Raw genomic sequence first — 22,048 nt, 5'->3', positions numbered from 1 at the left:
GGTTGCAGGGGTGATCCTGGCCCCTCTGCCACCTGAGGCAGCAGCAGTTACTGCTGCCCCCCCTCCCCCGGAAATTCGCTCTTAAAGTACCAGGAGCAGCATTTTTGCTGCCCCTGGTACCTAGTGGGGCGCTGCTGCCTTAGGTGACAGTCTCAACTTGCCTCATTGGCGAAGCACCCCTGTGGGGTTGGGGAGCAGTGATGCTGAGATTTCTGTATTTGGAGTTGCTTGGAATGCTGTATTTAGGGTTGGGGAGAAGTTATGCTGAGGATTCTGTATTTGGGGTTGGGGAGCAGTATTGCTGAGGATTCTATATTTGGAGTTGCTTGGAATGCTGTATTTAGGGTTGGGGAGGAGTGATGCTGTGGCTGCTGTAGTTGGGGTTGGTGAGGAGTTATGCTGAGGATTCTGTATTTGGGGTTGGGTAGCAGAGATGCTGAGGTTGCTATATGTAGGATTGGATAGGAGTGATTCTGAGGATTCTGTATTTGGGGTTGGAGAGCAGAGATGCTGAGGATTCTGTATTTGGGGTTGGGAAAGAGATGCTGGTGTTGCTGTATTTGGGGTTGGTAATTAGAAATGCTGAGTATTCTATATTTGGGTTTGGTGAGCAGAGATGCTGACACTGATCATATTTAGTAGTGTTCTTCATTCTCTATAGAAGTGCTATCATCCTCTTTTTTCTGTCCTGAAATGGAAATGTTTTTGTGGTGGAGGCCATGAGAAATTTAATTTTTGCAGATACCTGTAAAATACACTGAACTGTATAACCAGAGGCCCAATGGCCCTCAACCGAAAATGTGGCTCCCTAGTGCCCCACGACTCATCAGTTTCATAATTCCACCATTTTAATCCAACCATTTACATTAAAACTTCGGTCTGGGGCCTTTGTGCAGTCGCAGTGCCCTGTTTTTATTACTCCCCTGGGTACAGAAATGTGTACTTATACGAGAGTGGGAATTTCCATTAAATTGGCTGCATCTCTGAATAAATGCTGTTCTTCATCCATGGAGTTAAATGGAAAATTCACTCAATATCCTTTTCTAAAGTTGCTTAATAGCCTTCCCGTGAGACCTTTACACAACGACATATCATTTGCTTCTATTAAGGAGCCCCTTCAAACAAGGGGGATGTGTGGTTACAAGTGAATTATGTAAGCGTCAGATCTGCTCCTTTCAGCCAAAAGCATTTGAACTGATTTTCTGTCCACTTGCAGCAGTAATCTATATTTCACCAAATATATATATTATGCATTCAATTTCAAATACTAATAAACCCAAACAGGAAGCTGTAAGTCAGTCTATTTAATAAAGAATCCAGGCAGTGGCCCCCAATACTGAGGCGCTGAATGTCTGTGGTTATTCGTCATGTTTTCATGAGCAGCGCAGCAGATGGATGGGAAGGGGTCCTTACCGTTACTTTCAGGCAAATACTTAACCCTTTAGCGTGACATAAACTCTCTTACGAGGATCAGTTTTTCATTCAGGGAACTTTACGAATGATGTGAAACTAAATACTAAGCAATAACTATACTATGATTCTACTTTTCTTCACTGTACATGTACAAAATGAAATATTATATATATACAAATATACACTAAATAAAAGGAGTAAGAACACTCAGAAACCCTCTATCTAAATTATTGGTTAGGAATTCCCATTGTGTCCTCTGATGGGGGGCTGCACTCAAAGGACGGCTGCAGAGACATCAAGATTATGAATTCAACTCCTGGTACACAATGAAACCAGCTTAAATACCATTAAAATATTGTGCCTCAGCTGTATTAGTATTTGTTCTTCTTGCAGTAGGATCAGTGGCATAACAAGCAGGCTCTGGGGGGCACGGTATGCACAACCTGGTACTGCCTACACCAACCACCCCTGTTCAGTCGGCCACAAGCAAAAATTTAGAAGAAGAAACAGCTGTGGAGGGGGAACTTTCAAGCTATAGAGGAAGCCGACCCTGTGGTCCGGCCCTCAATTTTCCCTGGGGCCCCCCGGGTGAGTGGCGGCTGCTATCACTATAGTCATGCCACTTAATTTCTTTCCATTTTGCACTATCACGGTTCAGAATTAGACTAGAGGGGGCCCTTATAATGTAGGAAGTTTGGGGCCCCATCTGAAAGAGGAGGCGAAATTGCATAAATAAGGAATATGCAATTGCAATACTCCCACTGAACATATACTGTATAGGAGGGTAAAGGTTTTGCAAGCGTTTAGTGTCTTAGTCCCTAGAAATGTTATTAGCCAGCTAGGTTTGGGCCCCATTACAGTTGGAAGAGGACCAGGTCCCTTGGTTTATGGTGCCAGGTTTCCACTAAATTATAAAAAGAGAAGCACACAGATGCTCTGCCTATCTAGTTCCCCCACTGGCTGGAGGGATTGGTGTGGTGCTCCATATGGCCTGGAACGGAGGAAGGTTCCAGCATAGGAGAAGTGCAAGGACAGTTTTATTATAGTCAATCTAGAATTGATAGACAGGAATCAAGGGTTAGTTAGTAGAGTAGCCAGAGGCTCCAACTATAAGGCTAGCAAGGGTTAGTACCCTGCAATTTCAGTGCTGCCATTTAAGGGACCCAAGTGTTTAGGCTCAGGGATAAAGAGATCCTTGGGACCATTGTGAGCTTTGCCTAGTGATGGAGATTTTCACCAAGACAGGCAGTTATACCTCTGAGATGTTGTGAACACTAAACCAGACAGACTATGAGTATTGACTGGATGACTCTCGTTGGAAGCACTTACATAACTGATCATGTACCATCCAAGTCAGCACCAACCATTTCTAAAGCATATCATCTGTTAATAAAGAGTTCATCAGTTTTTAAAGAGCCACATGTGGCCAAATTTATTTGAGGAATTTGTCTCTTGGAAGTGGAGATGTGTGGTTAACCCTTCCTCCAACAGTAATCGAGGAATAGAAGATTCCTGCGTAACACATGCCTAGACCGTGGAGTTGTTACTGCCCTAAATACAGTCAGGGTAAGATCTGGTAAAGTACAAGGTACTAGTGAGCACTCTGTTTACTAAAACCTGTTACATACAGAATGTATTTACTGAAAATATCTAACAATTATGACAAAGTCTATGACCTTTGTACTTACTTTATCTTATGTCTTTCCGCAAAGGCACTACCTTAATGTTGGACCTGTTATTAAGACTGTGTAAGGAGGCAAATGTAAATTAAGTTAATAGGTAAAGTATAATTCGTTTTGCCACTAGGTAGCAGTGAATCCTACTTTAAACTGTGAAGCATAAAGTTGTTGGTAGTGAAAGGTGACTAAAGCAAACAGGAACAGGAAATACGTTGGCAGTTTTGGCAGCGATAGAGAGAGGGAAAGCAATCTATATCATGGAAATGTATAAGCAAGAATGGTGCTATAATTTACCTGTTAAGAAGAAGTCACCACAATAAACTTGAACTGTTTATGAGAAAGTCTTCCATACCTCATCTAATCTCTGTATTATGCCTGTGCCAGTGAGTCTCTGGGCATATCGATGATGAAAGGGAACACTATGAAGATCTTGTAGACGGTGAAGAATTTGCATAAATATATGGATCTCTGCTCTGTGTGATTAGTGTCCTGGAATATTTAAAAGAAACAGTGTGCAGATAAGTGAAGCCTTTGCCTTCCTTCGCACGATGTGCAGGATGAAGAGATACAGAGCTGAACTGATTAGAGACAGATGGACAGAATGGCTAAAGGGATTCCAAGGTTTAGAAATGAAAACCCACTTGGCAAATAATTGCTTTCTCAGTTCCAATAATTACATTAATTGTGTTCAGGGACGCTCTCTTTCATTCATACTTTCAGCCATTCTCTTGTGTATATAAACCTGGCTGAAAGGGACAATGAAAACCAAAAAATTGGTGTCCAGGGCCCCCCACATTATAAAAACATTGGTGGCCAGGGCTCCCTTAAACGTCCATGTAAAAAAAATTGCCCTCCCAGAAGTTTTTAAAAAAATTGGTGCCCAGCTATGTTGCACTTATTTCATTAGTGTGGCCCACCTGCTGTAAGTGAGCTGCCAACTTCAGAACGGAGGAGGGGAGCACAGGTGGCTGCATCTTCCAGTGACAGCATTTTCTTCCCTTATTGGTCACGGAATTTCAAGTCTCGGTAAAGCTGTATGGTTATTGGATGAGCTGGAGGGGAAGTTCAAACCTCAGCTATCCAATCCCTGAGCAGCTCAACCGGGACAGAGTATGGCACCCACAGGGAGCATAGGACAAGCAGAGTATGGCATACACCCAGGGAGCATAGGGCAGGCAGAGTATGGCACACACAGGCAGACTAGGGCAGGCTGAGTATGGCACATGCAGGCAGACTAGGGCAAGCAGAGTATGGCACACTCAGGCAGACTAGGGCAAGCAGAGTATGGCACACAAAAGCAGCATGGGGCAGGCAGAGAATGGCACATGGGCAGCATAGGGCAGGCAGAATATTGCAAGCACAGGCAGCATAGGACACACACAGACAGAGTAGGACAGTCAGGGCATGGCAAAGACAGAGTATGGCACACAGGCAGAGTTGGACAGGCACACACAGGTACGATAGAGCAGGCACAGGCACAGGCAGAGCAGGGTAGGAGACATTTCAGAACCACTCCACTCTGCTCTATTATGTACGATGACACAATGCCAGTGCTGCTGTCTGAGGTGTAAACCGGTGAACAATGTGGGCACTGACAGTCTGAACAATAGAGGGTCTTACAATTAATAACAATGCAGGGCTTTTACAGCCTGAATATGTGGTGTGAACAATGCAGGGGCCAGTTGATCTCAGTTCTGATATCTTTTAATACTTACAGAAAGATAAGCAATCAAAGAAGCCACAGTGTGGAGGGCCACACAAGGGGGGATGGGCACGGGCCTCCAGTTAGATGGCATTGTTTGACCCCCAGCTGCATGTATTGGATGAACTCATGAGTTCCACAGAATACTTAGCACAATGTCCTGTCCGAGATGTATGATATAAATGGCCAACCACCTGTAATAGTTGGACAGGTTTAGTGGATAAAGTAAAATGTTTTCCATTTAAAATACAAGAGCAGATTAACCCTTCTCTCTTTATCCTCTCACACCTCCAAAGGAAACCATTGGCAATCCCTGACACAGGTTGATGGAAATGGTGATGCCAACACACGTGCTCCAAACTGGGCCACATATTGGTACAATGTGGATTTGCATTTATATTCAGTGATCCCAAAGTGTATTGCAACTTGCAAGCCTAAAGTCCATCCGTCAATTTCAAAGGGGTTGTTCATCTTTAAATTAACGTTTAGTATGATGTACTGGGTGATATTCTGAGACCATTTGCAATTGGTTTTCATTTTTTATCATTCGTGGGGTTTGAGTTATTTACCTTTTGCTTTGTGCTCTGGTTTATATCAGTTTATCAGTCATACGCAGAGAGGTAAATGAATCATGTTTAAAACAGAATAATCCGGACGATCTTCCCAAACATAAATATGATGTATATACACACATATAACAGTCCTTCCAGCAGATGATTAGGCCTTAACTCTGGAGGGTTTGGGGTAAACAGAATGTAAGAGCTGAAGTTCTCAGTTATCTGTCTTTGCTGCATGTGTCCACTAATGATATGTGTGTGGTAAGTTTCAAGGGGCATTTAACCCTTTCATTTTACACCTCATTTGTGTTAACTACCAGATCATTTTTCAATAATTTTTGGTCAGTTTAGGAGCCTTTCCTGGGTGGAACTGTTTGCTTACGAAGTAACACTGTATTTTGTATTATTTTTTTTAGAACTCATCCTATTTTATAAAAAATGTATTTTTCATAACACAGTGAAATATTTCAGAACTATTATATGCACAGATATGCAACAGATTTGGAAAAGCCAGTTTCTCCCAAGCTAAGTGCTTCAATACCAAATATGTTTAGATTTGTGGAATTTCTGGACTTTTTCTAAAAATTCTCACCACTGTTCCAAAGACAAGCAAACTTTAGAGGCCAAAAATACCGCTAACATTAAGTTGACCCTAGAAAACCATATTCTAAATATTCTGATCATTTCAAAATGAGTTAAGTTAAGTGGCGGGGAGGGGGATTTCAAGACTATAGTTCCTCTATAGTTACGCCAGTGGCCATCATTTTTATTTTTTTATGTATAGCTTTTGAATTATTATCTTCTGGCTCTTTCCAGCTTTCTAAAAAACAAATGCTCTATAAGGCTACAAATTTATTGTTATTACTACTTTTTAACACTCATCTTTCTATTCAGTCCCTCTTCTATTAGTCATTGAGTCTCTTATTTAAATCAATGCATGGTTGCTAGGGGAATTTGGACCCCAGCAACCCGATTACTGAAATTGCAAACTGGAAAGCTGCTGAATAAAAAGCTAAATGACTCAAAACTCACAAATAATAAAAAATGAAAACCAATTGCAAATTGTCTCAGAACATCACTCTCTACGTCATACTAAAAGTTAATTTAAAGGAGAATAACCCATTTAATACTTCACTGCCTAAACCTTGTGATTAACAAAATAATACTGTATAGACAACATCAGTAACAATGAGCTGGTTTGACTACAAACCTCCTTCTGAGAGACTAACTCTATTGGACTTTTTTTGGGACTTTCGCTATAGCATATACTGTTGTATGTTTATTGATTTTAGGGGAGGTAACACATTTAAGATGCTTGTTGGTACTGATAACCTGATGAAGGGGCCCGTTCCTGAAACGTTGTTATTTGCCTTGGCCCAATTAAACACAGGGTAAATCCCTGTTAACCATTCTACTCGTGTGCTGGAGTTTTAAATGATATTCTAGGAGTTTAGGAGGTCCTCCTAAATTCTGCAGCACTGGGGTCAATTTCAAAGGAGAGGCCAGGTGTGCGTGTGTGTATCTTTAAGTTACTTATGTAATAAAATGCACTAAGTTTGCACAGGATGAATAACCCATAGCAACCAATCAGCAGGTAGAATTTACTGGTCACCAGTTTACAAGCAAACATCGTATTGGCTTCTATGGGTTACTGCTCCTGGGCAAACTTTTTTTTATTACATATGGGGGATTGTATTTTGTCACTGTATAGCAGCCTATTTCTTATGATGTGTTGGACAAATATCGCTGATCATGGGGAAAAAGGCTGTGTACTAAAAATGGCAAGTATAGGTATAGTTCTCTAAGTCGGGAGTGTGAATAATAAAGGAAAGGTGTTAAAAGCCAGCCCTCCTGTCTTGACATTTGTACACTGGATTCTAACCTATTTCATTTCATGTCTACTTAAAACATGTGCATTCATAGATACTGCTTAAATACTGTACAGTTTCGACTCACATTATATATCCATACTTTCTTTGAGTTTATAGACCACAGAGGGAGGCATGTGACCCATCTTTAGTGCAAAGGAGGCTTATATAAATGAATATGCCTTCTGTGGAACAACCTGCTCCGCTAAACCCTGCGGTCATTTACACCTGATTTATACGGCAGCAGTTCTGAGGTTAGAGTAAAAATGGCACAATTAATACATGTACAGACTGAAATTAATGCCACTTTAAAGTGTGGCTGATGAAGAGTTTTAAGTGTGGATTTTCTGTTGACGGAGGTTTCCTACAGCACAGTCTTGTCTTTATTAAAAGACTGCCTGTAATAAAAATCTGATCTATTTCTGTGGGTGGGTTGAGCACAGTTATTGCTGCTGGTGGAGCATTTCAAAGCCACTGTCCCCAAACAAATACACCTACAGTACAGTTGTGCCCCAAGGGAAGGCGGGCATTGGATTCATTTAGCTGTTGGAGCCTTTTGTTATTGGGAAGGATGATGGATGAAATGATGGATACTGAGAGTAAATTTGATGAACATATTTCTTCTTGCTTTGAATTGCTGCTGATGGATTCAACTTCATAGCAGCGTCAACTGTACGACCTGTGTTTATGTCTCCCAAAGTAAAAACTGACAATGTGGCCCCAAATGAATGGACAAACACTGACACGCATAACTTTCCTTTGTTTTCAAGAGCCAAAACGAAACCATGATTTATAGGAACAAATGCTACCTGGAGTCGGCCAGTCTGCACTTCAGAGCTTGCAGGTCCTGCAGGGCACAATACGTTGCTTGTTCATAGGATCCTTTATATAAAACTGCCTAGTATCCAGGAGAAATAATACGTGTGAAATAACAATACTTTGCTTTGAGGTTCCTTAGTTCCCAATAGCTGACCCACTGGGCTGGATAGTCAATACAGATCATGGACTAAATTGGACTCCTGGCAATCTGGGGAGAGACCAAGTATATATTGAATAACCAAATTATTTATATGAGTAGCTCAAGCTGCTGTTTTAGCCAGTATCTACACATTTATTAACCTCCTCTTTAAATGGAATTTAAATGGAATTTATCTCAATATTTTCTGAAAAAAACTCCGACCAAATCCGCATGGATTTTTTCGGCTTATTTATTAATACACTTTCCCGAAAATTTTGTTTGCAGGAAAAAAACATGAAAAATTCGATTTTCACGATTTTTTCGGAATTTTCATCCGATTTTCATGATTTTTTATGTTTTTTGCCCGAAAACTCTGAAAACTTTGGGTATTGCACGAACCCCAGCGCCCATCAAAAATCATTGTGACTTCTCCCATAAGCAACTCAGACAGGTCTGAGATGCCGGATTTTCTGATTCGGACTTTTAGTAAATAACCCCCTTAGTATGTTATAGACAGTCCTATTCCTAGCTAGCAACTTTGTGATTGGTTTCCATAACTTAATTCTTAATAGTTTTAAATGATTTTCCTTCCTTTTTTACATCTTTCCAGCTTTCAAATGGGGGTCACTTCTTCCAGCAGCAAAAAACTATTACTCTGTTAGTTTACAATTGTATTATTATTGTTACTTTTGATTACATTTTTTTCTATTCAGGCCCTCCTCGGTTCATATTCCAGCTTCTTATTCATTCTTGTTGTTAAGATAAACAAGACCCTAGCAACCAGTTAGCTGATGTTCCCAAACTAAAGAGTTGCTGAATAAAAAGCTAACTGAAAAAATAAAAATGAAAATCTAATCATAAATTGTCTCAGAATATCGCTGTCTACATCATACTAAAAATGTGTTTAAAGGTGAACTACCCTTTACTATGTTTGTTTGTTTTTGTGTGAAGGTGCTAGTGGCCTTTGTAAGCTCCACTGGGCCAGGGACCCATGAATGATGCATACGCTCTGTAAAAGTGCAGCAAATTATATCCATAATATTTAAATAAAGCATGATACTGATAATATTGTCTTTTCTTTTCTTTTTTTTTTCTTTTATTTTCTCGGGTTGATTATTTGTAAAGTGTCTAATGGTAAAATGTAAAACTTGTAAAAGTAATATTGTCTGGGATTGTTGTAGAATAGGATAGTTAGGACATTTTCCCTGTACCCCAAGAATTGCAGGACCCCTAGGGAGAATAATATTGATATTGATTCCTCCGAACCACCCTCCTACAAAAATAGAGGAAAGATGTTGCTCTAATTGCTTCTCAACACAGTTCACAATACTCAATACGAGTAAATGAGGATGTCACAGTGTAGTAGAAACAGGCTGTAAAAAGCAATGAAACAATTGTCATTGATGTTTAAAGGAACAGTAACACCAAAAAACAAAAGTGTTTTAAAGTAATGAAAATATCATGTACGGAAACTGATCTTTTACTTCAGAAACACTACTATAGTTTATATAAACAAGCTGCTGTGTAGCCATGGTGGAAATTGAAAAAAGTCTATATGACACAGGTTGAATAGTGGATAACAGAGTTTATCTGCTGTGTAACCTGAGATATTTCTCCTTTGAATGGCTGCCCCCATTGCTACACAGCAGCTTATTTATGTAAACAATAGTAGTGTTTCTGAATCAAACACAGTGGTTTTACTAGTGTAGGGCAACACTGCGTTATATTTTTATTACTTAAAAACAATTGCATTTTTTTGATGTTACTGCTCCTTTAACATCTGTCACTTTCTGAAACTACAGAGGATTAGAGTAGTGGAAAGCTGGGACCCCATCCTAAAAGAAAACATTAACTCTCTGGCTTCATTTGATCGAAAACTCCCAGCATCTCCCAATAAAAAAGAATGTATGTAACCTGCAGCCCTCCAGTTGTTGTTGAAGGACCATTGGCTTGGAGGAATCAATATCATTATCCATAGGGGTCCTGCTTTGCTGGGGATACAGGGAAAATGTCCTAATTATCCTATTCTAAAACCTGCCCTGGCTATATTATCATTATTATGCTTTCTTTAATAGAGTGGATATATTCTGCAGCACTTTAAGGGCAAGGCCAGACGTGGTGTTTTTGCAGTGTTTTTACGTTGCGTTTTTAAAAATGAACAGCCAGGTGTAAATACGCATAAACTGCGCTACCACTGAAACTAATGGAAAACGCACTATGGCAATTCACACAGGGCGCTTGCAGGCTGAAATCCACCGCAGGACGCCAGTATTGGCGTTTTTAGCAGAAACGCCAATACATCAAGAAACTACCAAATCAATAGACTCTATGGGATCTGCACATTTGAAACCACACTGTACGTAAATACGCAGCGTATTTTAAATATGGCATCCAAATTCAATGAGAACAATGAGAAGTGCATGTTGGGAAAATAATCGTACGTGCTGAAAAACGCATGAAAAACGCGTGTTGACGGTCGCGTGTGGTTTCAGTAGCGTATTTATGCCTGGCTGTTCTTTTTATAAAACGCAACGTAAAAACGCCGCAAAACCGCCACGTCTGGCCTTACCCTTAAAGGGCATGTAAAGGCAAAAAAATAAAATCCCATTTTTACTTTCTTTAATGAAAAAGAAACCTATCTCCAATATACTTTAATTAAAAAATGTGTACTGTTTTTATAAGAAACCTGACTGTATGCAGTGAAATTCTCCCTTCATTTACTGCTGTGGATAGGAATTGTCAGATGGTCCCTAACTGCTGAGCAGGGAAACAATCATACTTATAAACAGCAGGGGGAGCCCCCACCTTACTTCCCAGCCATGCAGAACTCAAGCAGCTTTGTTTATGACAATCCCTGAGCAGCACAGACCACACTGAGCATGTGCACAGTTTTAGTCTTGCAAAGATGTTACAAGATGGTGACCCCCTGTAGCCAACTTTGAAAGCATAAATTATTTGTTTGATTAGGCTTGTGGTGCAGTAAGTTCATGTTTATATTTAGTATATAAAATACAGCATTTCTAGCCTTATTCTATTTTAGACTTTACATGCCCTTTAAAGAGATTATGCATCATGTACGAGTCCCTGGACCAATGGAGCTTACAGTCTACAGTCCCTAGCACCTTTGCACACACTAGGGCCAGTTTCATGGTGTTTTCCATCATATTGTGGGAGGAAAAGCAAACAAAGCTGAAATAAAAGCAGTTATAGGGCTGAAAGAGGAAAATAATAGGAGGCATAAGATAGGAAGAGCCAGTACAGAAATCATAGACCTCCAGCATGCTGAGGCAGTGTAGCCTTGTGAGGTTACACAAAGGATGTCTCACTAAACTGGGCTTTTCCATCTCTCCTGCTGAGGAAGGATGTGGCCTGGCATTGAGCCAATCACAAAACCAATACGGCATCTGTTTTATTTTGTTAAACCAGTGTGACACTTAGACGGTTTCTACTGTGAGAGGAGGCAAAGCTAATCTTATCCCTTTCATTATACCCCAACTGCAGTCAAGTGTACATGTTGTTCACCGACATCGTTTATCAATATATATGAAATGACAAAATTGTTCTCTTGCAGGGAAAAAAAGAGTCTAATTTTGCTGCTGTGTAACTCACGCATTTCGCACGTCAGCGACTCAGTAACTTATTGTGCTCACCAATTTATTTTTCCTTTATTTTTCAAAAGGGACGTTGACTTTAAAATGAACTTTTTAGAATAATGGGATTGGTTAAAAAAAAAACTTGTCATTCGCCATTTTTTTTATTTTGTGTTTTTTTTCCTTAAAATGTAATTCTGCAGCTCTCCGTTGTGAAACTGAAAGTGCTATGCAGTTACGATGATCCCACGTGTTATACGGACCAGGCAGTCGCTTGAATGACAGACAGGAAAATAAACAATAAATCAAAATAAAAACAGCAATAGAAACTATAATAATGATTATAGATATACCGAAGAAAATAACGGTTGGCGCAATTTTAACAATTTTAACGCTTGGGAAACTGGCATGTATTTCTGCGTGCAGCGTGCCTGAGAATGAGCAACACAGCCATGGAAATCGGGCAACTATAAGTAAATTTCATGCTGTCAACCATGTCTCATTGCAGTCAGGTTGAACACAGCCTATTCCCTAATGTTATCCGCTCACAATGCCTTGCCTGACAACTTGACTCTGTTATGCTTATTTACCCACACAAAGGTACAAATTGTAAAATAAACTTGCTAATTGGTTCATTCATTTGGGGCTGTGCCTTCCTTCACCCCCTCCCCCGCAGGATTCATTTCACAAAAGAGACATCAGTTTGCTCCATCACAGATTTTCAAGGCCTTTATTGTAGCTATAAATGCCTTATACTTTGTCAGTTAGAATAATGATTTTACAGGGGACATCTCTGGAATGCAGAGCTACATAGAAATTGTCATAATTAAACAAAAGAAAAATAATACATAGTATGTGCATTTAAACACAGCTGTTTTTAGGGTCAGGCAGACTCTACACTGCCATTGTGGGCCTAGCCAGCCAACCTCCTTGTCCCCTATGCAAGAGACGGGGGCAGGGGGAAAGGTAAGCGACCAGGGTCGGACTGGGCTGGTGGGGCATCAGGAAAAAACCCGGTGGGTCCCCGGCTCTTGTGGGCCCCGCTGGCCCAGTCCTGTTCTCTGCGCTAATCTTATTGCCACAGCAAATACAAGGTGGTGGGGGGTGGCTCTTTGGGGGACCCCATCGGCAAGGGACCTGGGCCCCCCAGTCCGACCCTGTAAGTGACATCCTGTTGGGGGATGGACAGTAAAGAGGTAAGTGCCTAGCACCCATCCACCATTGCACCCTAGGCATGTGCTTCTAGTCAGAACCACCATCAGAAATTGCGGTCCCCATAAAACAACATTTTCTGGGCACTGGCCCCACCCCAGCCAGTCCCCAAACCCCACCCAAGATCCCCCACACTACAGTAAAAATACCTCACAAACATGAGCATAAAAATAGAAAAAACACTTTTGGTCAAAGGATTATTGAGCCTGCCACCATTTCAAGGTAGACTAAGCAGCTATTTACTCTAACCTAAATGGCATGTTGTTTTAGAATTTGTCTGCATTTTTAATGTACATATAAGAGCCTTTTGGTTTAATCCCTTGGTCAAAAGAAAACACTGGTGGCCAGGGTCCCCCCTACAAGTTGAAAAAAAACCCACACACATTGGTTCACAGGGCCCCTCAAAAGTTTAAAAAAAAAACATTGGTGACCAGGGTCCCCCAGAAAAGTTTTAAAAAGACATTGGTGACTAGGGGTTTTTACTTTGAAAGTCTGGCAGGTGGTCTCCTTCATTGTTCTCTTCTTCAGCTCCATTTGTCAGCTTTGGCTCTTTGCGGTGGCTTCTGCTCCTTTCAGCGGTTGCTTCGGCGACTCAAGGGGCCCGACTAATCCAGGACGCGCAGCACGGCCGGGCCTCCCGTAAAACTTGAAAACCACCAGGATAAGTGTTCCCCCTTGATGGCCCTGTCTCTAGTTCCAGCCTTGAGACAATTGTGCCATACAAAAGGCACAACACCAGTGTACACAAACAGTTGTCGAGTTGTTGCCCTGTGCAGTTATGGCAAACAAATGATAACCCTTTTGCTGTGTTTGTGGTCAGCGTAAGTGTACTGTATATTCAGTATAAATATAAATTTCTCTTCTATTGTGCAATGACACAATTTATTTTATATCTCTTCCCTCTTATCGTGCAGTGCCGATTTTTACACAGGAAGGGGGGACAATTGGGGGCAAGGCTCTGCCATGGGCAAATTTTGGGGTCATTTTGTTTATCTCCTTTAAATTGTTGCCCCAAAAACAGCAACTTGTCAAACTGAAGGGCAGCAATAACTGCTACACTTGCATAAACATTGCTGGCTATCACAAGACACATTTGCAATTTGTTTCAGTGATAATTCTGCCACACACAAAAAAATCTGCTGTGTTATTAGCAATAATTACATTTTTTACCATTTATTTGTCATTTGAGTAGATTATTAGTTAACTCACTGCCTGTAAGTAATTCTTTGGAATAGCCTAAAGGTGGCCATACAGGGGCAGATAATGCTGCCGTTATCTGGCGTTTAGACCAATTTGACAGCTAATCTGCCCCTGTATGGAGGCTTCCGATGGGTCTTTCAGATCGATATCTGGACATGATATAGATCGGGAAGGTTTGATTTTCCCCCGACCGACCCATCAGTGCCCATTGCTCTAGTCGTAATCCGAACGCTCGGCCATAGGGCAGATATAGCCCTGTCGTTAGTGGCATATCGGGGAAAACATCTGCTCGTTTGGCAATGTCGCCAAACGAGCGGATCTTATAGTGTATGGCCACCTTAACCCTTAAAAGTCTTTTAGACTGCCCCAGGCAGAAGCCCCTGTAGAAAAAGAATGAAGAGTCTGCTTTTATTCTTGTACAGAGACTTTTGCAGCTATGGAGTTTCTCTAGTTCTCTAATGTAAATAATGCATCACATTCAATACAAGGTGAAAGTGTTAATAAATATGATATACGTGTTCCTTTATAGCAGCAAATAAGGTAAAGGGAATATTTCAAATGATCCAGTTCTTTAATCTTAAAGATTCTTTCCCATGCTTTATGTCTTCATGGCAGATAGGAAAGAATTCCCCATATGACATCTATGGGCAGATAGCAGCTTGATTGATTGGCTTCTGCTGAAAGGTTACAGGTTACACAGAAGAAAGAAGAGGCAAGAGGTTCCGCTGCAGCTACACTAGATCTAAGCCAGGTCCATCTGTGCCACTAACAAGATACAGAGGAGGATACGTTTCCTTGTATCTGCTGCACATTGGAATAGACTCTGGCAAATGGCTAATTTATGTACTGTGTTCCTGTCGGATGGGGAACATGAGCATTACATCGAGATACTGTGCTGATTTATGGCAAGCGATTTTACAGATTTCTTCAGTGATTTTCTATCTAGTATTTCAGACTCATAGCTTTAACTAATACAAAACATTCATCAATAAACATATCATTGGAGAATCTTACCATTAACAGATGATATCTATCTCTCTAGTGAGCATAGTTTAGCAAGATATAAATGCATTATGCACAGTAACAATGTTTCTGATGCACCCTTCATAATATTTTTCTTTCTTGTAGTTGTTGCCTAAAATTAAAGATATTTTATAATCAGTGGGATAATAGACTCTGGGAAGGGACTGTGGCTGTGGGATAGCAGGTATAGTAGGGAGAGATGGTGCCTATAGTAGCAGTGGATAATAGTCTATGAGAAGGGAGTGTGACTGTGGGAAAGCAGGTATAGTAGGGAGGGTTGGCGCCTATAGTAACAGTGGATAATAGTCTCTGGGAAGGGACAGTGGAAGTGGTGCCTATAGTTACAGTGGGATAATAGTCTCTGGGAAGGGAGTGTGACTGTGGGATAGCAGGTATAGTAGGGAGAGATGGTGCCTATAGTAACAGTGGGATAATAGTCTCTGGGAAGGGAGTGTGACTGTGGGATAACAGGTATAGTAGGGAGAGATGGTGCCTATAGTAACAGTGGATAATAGTCTCTGGGAAGGGAGTGTGACTGTGGGATAACAGGTATAGTAGGGAGAGATGGTGCCTATAGTAACAGTGGATAATAGTCTCTGGGAAGGGAGTGTGACTGTGGGATAGCAGGTATAGTAGGGAGAGATGGTGCCTATAGTAACAGTGGGATAATAGTCTCTGGGAAGGGAGTGTGACTGTGGGATATAGTAGGGAGAGATGGTGCCTATAGTAACAGTGGATAATAGGCTCTGGGAAGGGAGTGTGACTGTGGGATAGCAGGTATAGTAGGGAGAGATGGTGCCTATAGTAACAGTGGGATAATAGTCTCTGGGAAGGGACAGTGGCTGTGGGATAGCAGGTATAGTAGGGAGAGATGGTGCCTATAGTAACAGTGGATAATAGGCTCTGGGAAGGGAGTGTGACTGTGGGATAGCAGATATAGTAGGGAGAGATGGTGCCTATAGTAACAGTGGGATAATAGTCTCTGGGAAGGGACTGTGACTGTGGGATAGCAGGTATAGTAGGGAGAGATGGTGCCTATAGTAACAGTGGGATAATAGTCTCTGGGAAGGGAGTGTGACTGTGGGATAGCAGGTATAGTAGGGAGAGATGGTGCCTATAGTAACAGTGGATAATAGGCTCTGGGAAGGGAGTGTGACTGTGGGATAGCAGGTATAGTAGGGAGAGATGGTGACTATAGTAACAGTGGGATAATAGTCTCTGGGAAGGGAGTGTGACTGTGGGATAGCAGGTATAGTAGGGAGAGATGGTGCCTATAGTAACAGTGGGATAATAGTCTCTGGGAAGGGAGTGTGACTGTGGGATAGCAGGTATAGTAGGGAGAGATGGTGCCTATAGTAACAGTGGATAATAGGCTCTTGGAAGGGAGTGTGACTGTGGGATAGCAGGTATAGCAGGGAGAGATGGTGCCTATAGTAACAGTGGGATAATAGTCTCTGGGAACGGAGTGTGACTGTGGGATAGCAGGTATAGTAGGGAGAGATGGTGCCTATAGTAACAGTGGATAATAGGCTCTGGGAAGGGAGTGTGACTGTGGGATAGCAGGTATAGTAGGGAGAGATGGTGCCTATAGTAACAGTGGATAATAGTCTCTGGGAAGGGAGTGTGGCTGTGGGATAGCAGGTATAGTAGGGAGAGATGGTGCCTATAGTAACAGTGGGATAATAGTCTCTGGGAAGGGAGTGTGACTGTGGGATAGCAGGTATAGTAGGGAGAGATGGTGCCTATAGTAACAGTGGATAATAGGCTCTTGGAAGGGAGTGTGACTGTGGGATAGCAGGTATAGTAGGGAGAGATGGTGCCTATAGTAACAGTGGATAACAGGCTCTGGGAAGGGAGTGTGACTGTGGGATAGCAGGTATAGTAGGGAGAGATGGTGCCTATAGTAACAGTGGGATAATAGTCTCTGGGAAGGGAGTGTGACTGTGGGATAGCAGGTATATTAGGGAGAGATGGTGTCTATAGTAACAGTGGATAATAGGCTCTGGGAAGGGAGTGTGACTGTGGGATAACTGGTATAGTAGGGAGAGATGGTGCCTATAGTAACAGTGGATAATAGTCTCTGGGAAGGGAGTGTGACTGTGGGATAGCAGGTATAGTAGGGAGAGATGGTGCCTATAGTAACAGTGGGATAATAGTCTCTGGGAAGGAAGTGTGACTGTGGGATAGCTGGTATAGTAGGGAGAGATGGTGCCTATAGTAACAGTGGATAATAGTCTCTGGGAAGGGAGTGTGACTGTGGGATAGCAGGTATAGTAGGGAGAGATGGTGCCTATAGTAACAGTGGGATAATAGTCTCTGGGAAGGGAGTGTGACTGTGGGATAGCAGGTATAGTAGGGAGAGATGGTGCCTATAGTAACAGTGGATAATAGGCTCTGGGAAGGGAGTGTGACTGTGGGATAGCAGGTATAGTAGGGAGAGATGGTGCCTATAGTAACAGTGGGATAATAGTCTCTGGGAAGGGAGTGTGACTGTGGGATAGCTGGTATAGTAGGGAGAGATGGTGCCTATAGTAACAGTGGATAATAGTCTCTGGGAAGGGAGTGTGACTGTGGGATAGCAGGTATAGTAGGGAGAGATGGTGCCTATAGTAACAGTGGGATAATAGTCTCTGGGAAGGGAGTGTGACTGTGGGATAGCAGGTATAGTAGGGAGAGATGGTGCCTATAGTAACAGTGGATAATAGGCTCTGGGAAGGGAGTGTGACTGTGGGATAGCAGGTATAGTAGGGAGAGATGGTGCCTATAGTAACAGTGGGATAATAGTCTCTGGGAAGGGAGTGTGACTGTGGGATAGCAGGTATAGTAGGGAGAGATGGTGCCTATAGTAACAGTGGATAATAGTCTCTGGGAAGGGAGTGTGACTGTGGGATAGCAGGTATAGTAGGGAGAGATGGTGCCTATAGTAACAGTGGGATAATAGTCTCTGGGAAGGAAGTGTGACTGTGGGATAGCTGGTATAGTAGGGAGAGATGGTGCCTATAGTAACAGTGGATAATAGTCTCTGGGAAGGGAGTGTGACTGTGGGATAGCAGGTATAGTAGGGAGAGATGGTGCCTATAGTAACAGTGGGATAATAGTCTCTGGGAAGGGAGTGTGACTGTGGGATAGCAGGTATAGTAGGGAGAGATGGTGCCTATAGTAACAGTGGATAATAGGCTCTGGGAAGGGAGTGTGACTGTGGGATAGCAGGTATAGTAGGGAGAGATGGTGCCTATAGTAACAGTGGGATAATAGTCTCTGGGAAGGGAGTGTGACTGTGGGATAGCTGGTATAGTAGGGAGAGATGGTGCCTATAGTAACAGTGGATAATAGTCTCTGGGAAGGGAGTGTGACTGTGGGATAGCAGGTATAGTAGGGAGAGATGGTGCCTATAGTAACAGTGGGATAATAGTCTCTGGGAAGGGAGTGTGACTGTGGGATAGCAGGTATAGTAGGGAGAGATGGTGCCTATAGTAACAGTGGATAATAGGCTCTGGGAAGGGAGTGTGACTGTGGGATAGCAGGTATAGTAGGGAGAGATGGTGCCTATAGTAACAGTGGGATAATAGTCTCTGGGAAGGGAGTGTGACTGTGGGATAGCAGGTATAGTAGGGACTGATGAATCTATAGTAACAGTGGATAATAGTCTCTGGGAAGGGAGTGTGACTGTGGGATAGCAGGTATAGTAGGGAGAGATGGTGCCTATAGTAACAGTGGGATAATAGTCTCTGGGAAGGGAGTGTGACTGTGGGATAGCAGGTATAGTAGGGAGAGATGGTGCCTATAGTAACAGTGGGATAATAGTCTCTGGGAAGGGACTGTGACTGTGGGATAGCAGGTATAGTAGTAGTAGTAGTAGGTCAAGATGAGTACCTAATTACATAATTAGGTAATGTGTTTTTCTTATAGGGTTATATGCAACCCAGGAGCTACAGTGAAAGCATGTTAGCATGTGTCTACACTATAGATTCTAAAATGTATGTTGAAAAAAAAAACCTAAATTATATTTTGAGGTAGGGACCCTATTTATTTACAACTAATAACTGAATATTAGATGTTAGCTGTTAAAATTCACAACTATTTGGAGAGCAAATGCTGTTACTTTGTTTTGCAACAGAATCACAAAAATATTATTTGCAATACTTTGTCACCATCTAGTGTCCTTTTTAAATAATGCAAAGACATATTCACAAGGATTGTAAACATTCCAGCTTCCAGTCTTCTATATTTGTTTTCCTCTAATGTGCTATTACAAGACTGTGTAACATTATGCTTTCATTCTGCACCAAAGTGTTTTCAAAGAGATTTAAGGGCTTAATATTTACTCCCAAAGAACCCCCGTCAGCCAAAGTGAGTTGTTTACCAATCCTGCGCTGAGCCAGTTATTTAATTTAGTGGCCTGATACAGACAAGGACCATTCCTGAGTAGCCATGTGGCGCCCATTTATATTTTATTTTGCTAAGCTGCTGTGGGCATGTGCATCTTGTAATGTGTTAAACTGCTACTTAGTGGCGTAACTATAGAGGAAGCAGACCACAGGGGGGCCTGGGGAACAGGGGGGAACTGTGGGGTCTACTTCCTCTATAGCTAATAAGAAAACCCCCTCCACCCCAGTCACTCTCTTACCAGTGAGGAAGGGGACGCAAGTTGGAGCGGGACTTGGGCGGGGTCTTGGGGGGGTATGGGCAAATTTGGGTGGGGCATGGGCAGGGCATGAGCGGGGCTGGGACGGGAAGTGGGAGGGAGGATGGGGATCAGAGTGAGCCGGGCCCCTCTGAAGGTTTTATGCAGGGGGGCCTGGCGCCAAGCCTGGATTTGTGCCAAGGCCACAAAGGCCCAGGTCTAGGGTGGCAAATTCCTAGGGGTGGCATGCCGCCCATCTGCTTTATAGGGAGCACCAGGGTTGTGCAGCTCCCCAGTGCTCTGGTGTACTTGCGCTCACTAGGACCGCGTGGCTCAGCGATGGGACTGCGTGGCCTAGGGGTGCCACTCAAATCCGGCCCTGCCCGGCGCACTCTAGTTACGCCACTGCTGCTACTCCCAGGATGCTTTTGGATAGCAATGAAGGAATACTGTAAGTAAAACTGGAGGTTCCTTTCACTAGGGGAAGCACAAGGGATCCCTGGGAAATACTTGTTAGATGGTAGCGCGGCACTTGGTTACAAAGATCCCTGGGCTGGTGCTTAGTGATTCAAACTAAACCCCCAGTATTTGTTGGAATGTGGAACCTACTGATACCAGAGAATTAAACCTGGTGTCGTAACATTAAAGTGACCCTGACACCTCAACGTCAGGTTTGTGATAAAAAACTGCCTAGAAGTTATGTTAACCATTCCCTGGTAATTGTTCCTGTTACCAGTGAAGTAAGAAAGTGAACCAACAGGGACAGAAGTTTGAGTTGATAGAAAAGCCTCTCAGAAAATTATTTTCTGGGGGGGGGGGTGTTTCCAGATGTTTTGGAGACCAGGACAGAAATTCAGAGGAGGCCACAGCCTCCTTGCCCACATTTTGAATGTACATGAAGCCTCTCATCCATCTTCAGAGGGGGACTGGAAGGTCACTGCTATAAATTTGCATTATTGCAGATTTAATTATTTCTATTAGTTTAGTATTAGTCTAGTTGATCCATTTTTTAGATTATTGTATATACTAAGCAAGACCAATGTTGCCGCACATAAGAGCAGCTCTCAAAGAACACACATTGGCCACACTGTGCTAGCAAATTGCTTCCAGTAAGTGTAATGGAGTATACTGCTAAGCCTCGTGTGTCATAATTATGGCTGTAAAGTGACAACACAACGTTTGTTCTTTGAGAGTGTTGTAAGACCACCTTCACCCTCAAACTGGCTGAGTAAGAGGCTCCCACTACTGGCCATTCTGTAATAATTGATACTTATTGCCCTTATAAATGCTCTTAGGAGCAACATAATATGAAATCTTAGAGCCGGATAAGTCAGATCTCTGCCTGTGGAGTAACAAAGGAATGCACTCTTCCGTTGCTGCTCTTCTGCCCATTGTGCCGGCACCCAGAAGCAATACCTCTGCTCAAGTGCAGGCAGATGCAGCGACAAATGCAAAATCTTATACTCCGCTACATCTGCCTGCACCCAAGCAAAGGTTATGATTCTGGGTGCAGGTGCATTGGGTAGAAGGGCAGGGGATTCTCTACCTGTGTTTCTCTTAAGGCCTAGTATATCTGGCATCACTCAAGCATTCAGTGCTCGCGGCAGGGGTCTCCTCCACAATGGGCAGCTTTCACATGCCCGAAGATAGGATATTGCATGATATGGATGCACAAATTAAATTGAAAAGCAGGATGAAGCCTTGTTCCCCCCTTAAATTGTAGGTGGGTTGAGCTCAGCACAGCTGCTAAGTGCATACAACCAGTTTATCTAACCAATCCTCCTCCTTTCCTTCTTTGTTGATTTTCTCCCTCTCCTTTGTACTGCAACTGCACATTCCAATACCCTCCCGTACTTGGTTATCCTTGATGGGCCACCAGCTGCTGCATCACCTTGGACCTGGTTCAGGCCAAATGTTCTAACAAGTCAAAAAATTCAACTACACATGGACAAGTGTAAGTAGTTGAACAGACACTGTAAGGGGCCGATTCACTAACTTCGAGTGAAGGATTCGAAGTAAAAAAACATTCGAATTTTTGTGCTCCTCGACTATCGAATTGGCGTAAATTCGCCTGAGTAGAATGATTCGAATAGATCGAGTGCAAAAACGCTGCGACTATTCGCCATTCGATAGTCGAAGTACTGGATCGAGCGCAAAAACACTGCGACTATTCGCCCATTCGATAGTCGAAGTACTGTCTCTTTTAAAAATACTTCGACTGC

This window comes from Xenopus laevis, chromosome 1L (genome assembly GCF_017654675.1).
Source record: "Xenopus laevis strain J_2021 chromosome 1L, Xenopus_laevis_v10.1, whole genome shotgun sequence".
NCBI classification, from domain to species: Eukaryota; Metazoa; Chordata; class Amphibia; order Anura; family Pipidae; genus Xenopus; species Xenopus laevis.
The sequence above is the reverse complement of the archived record's forward strand: the minus strand, read 5'-3'. Positions refer to the sequence as shown.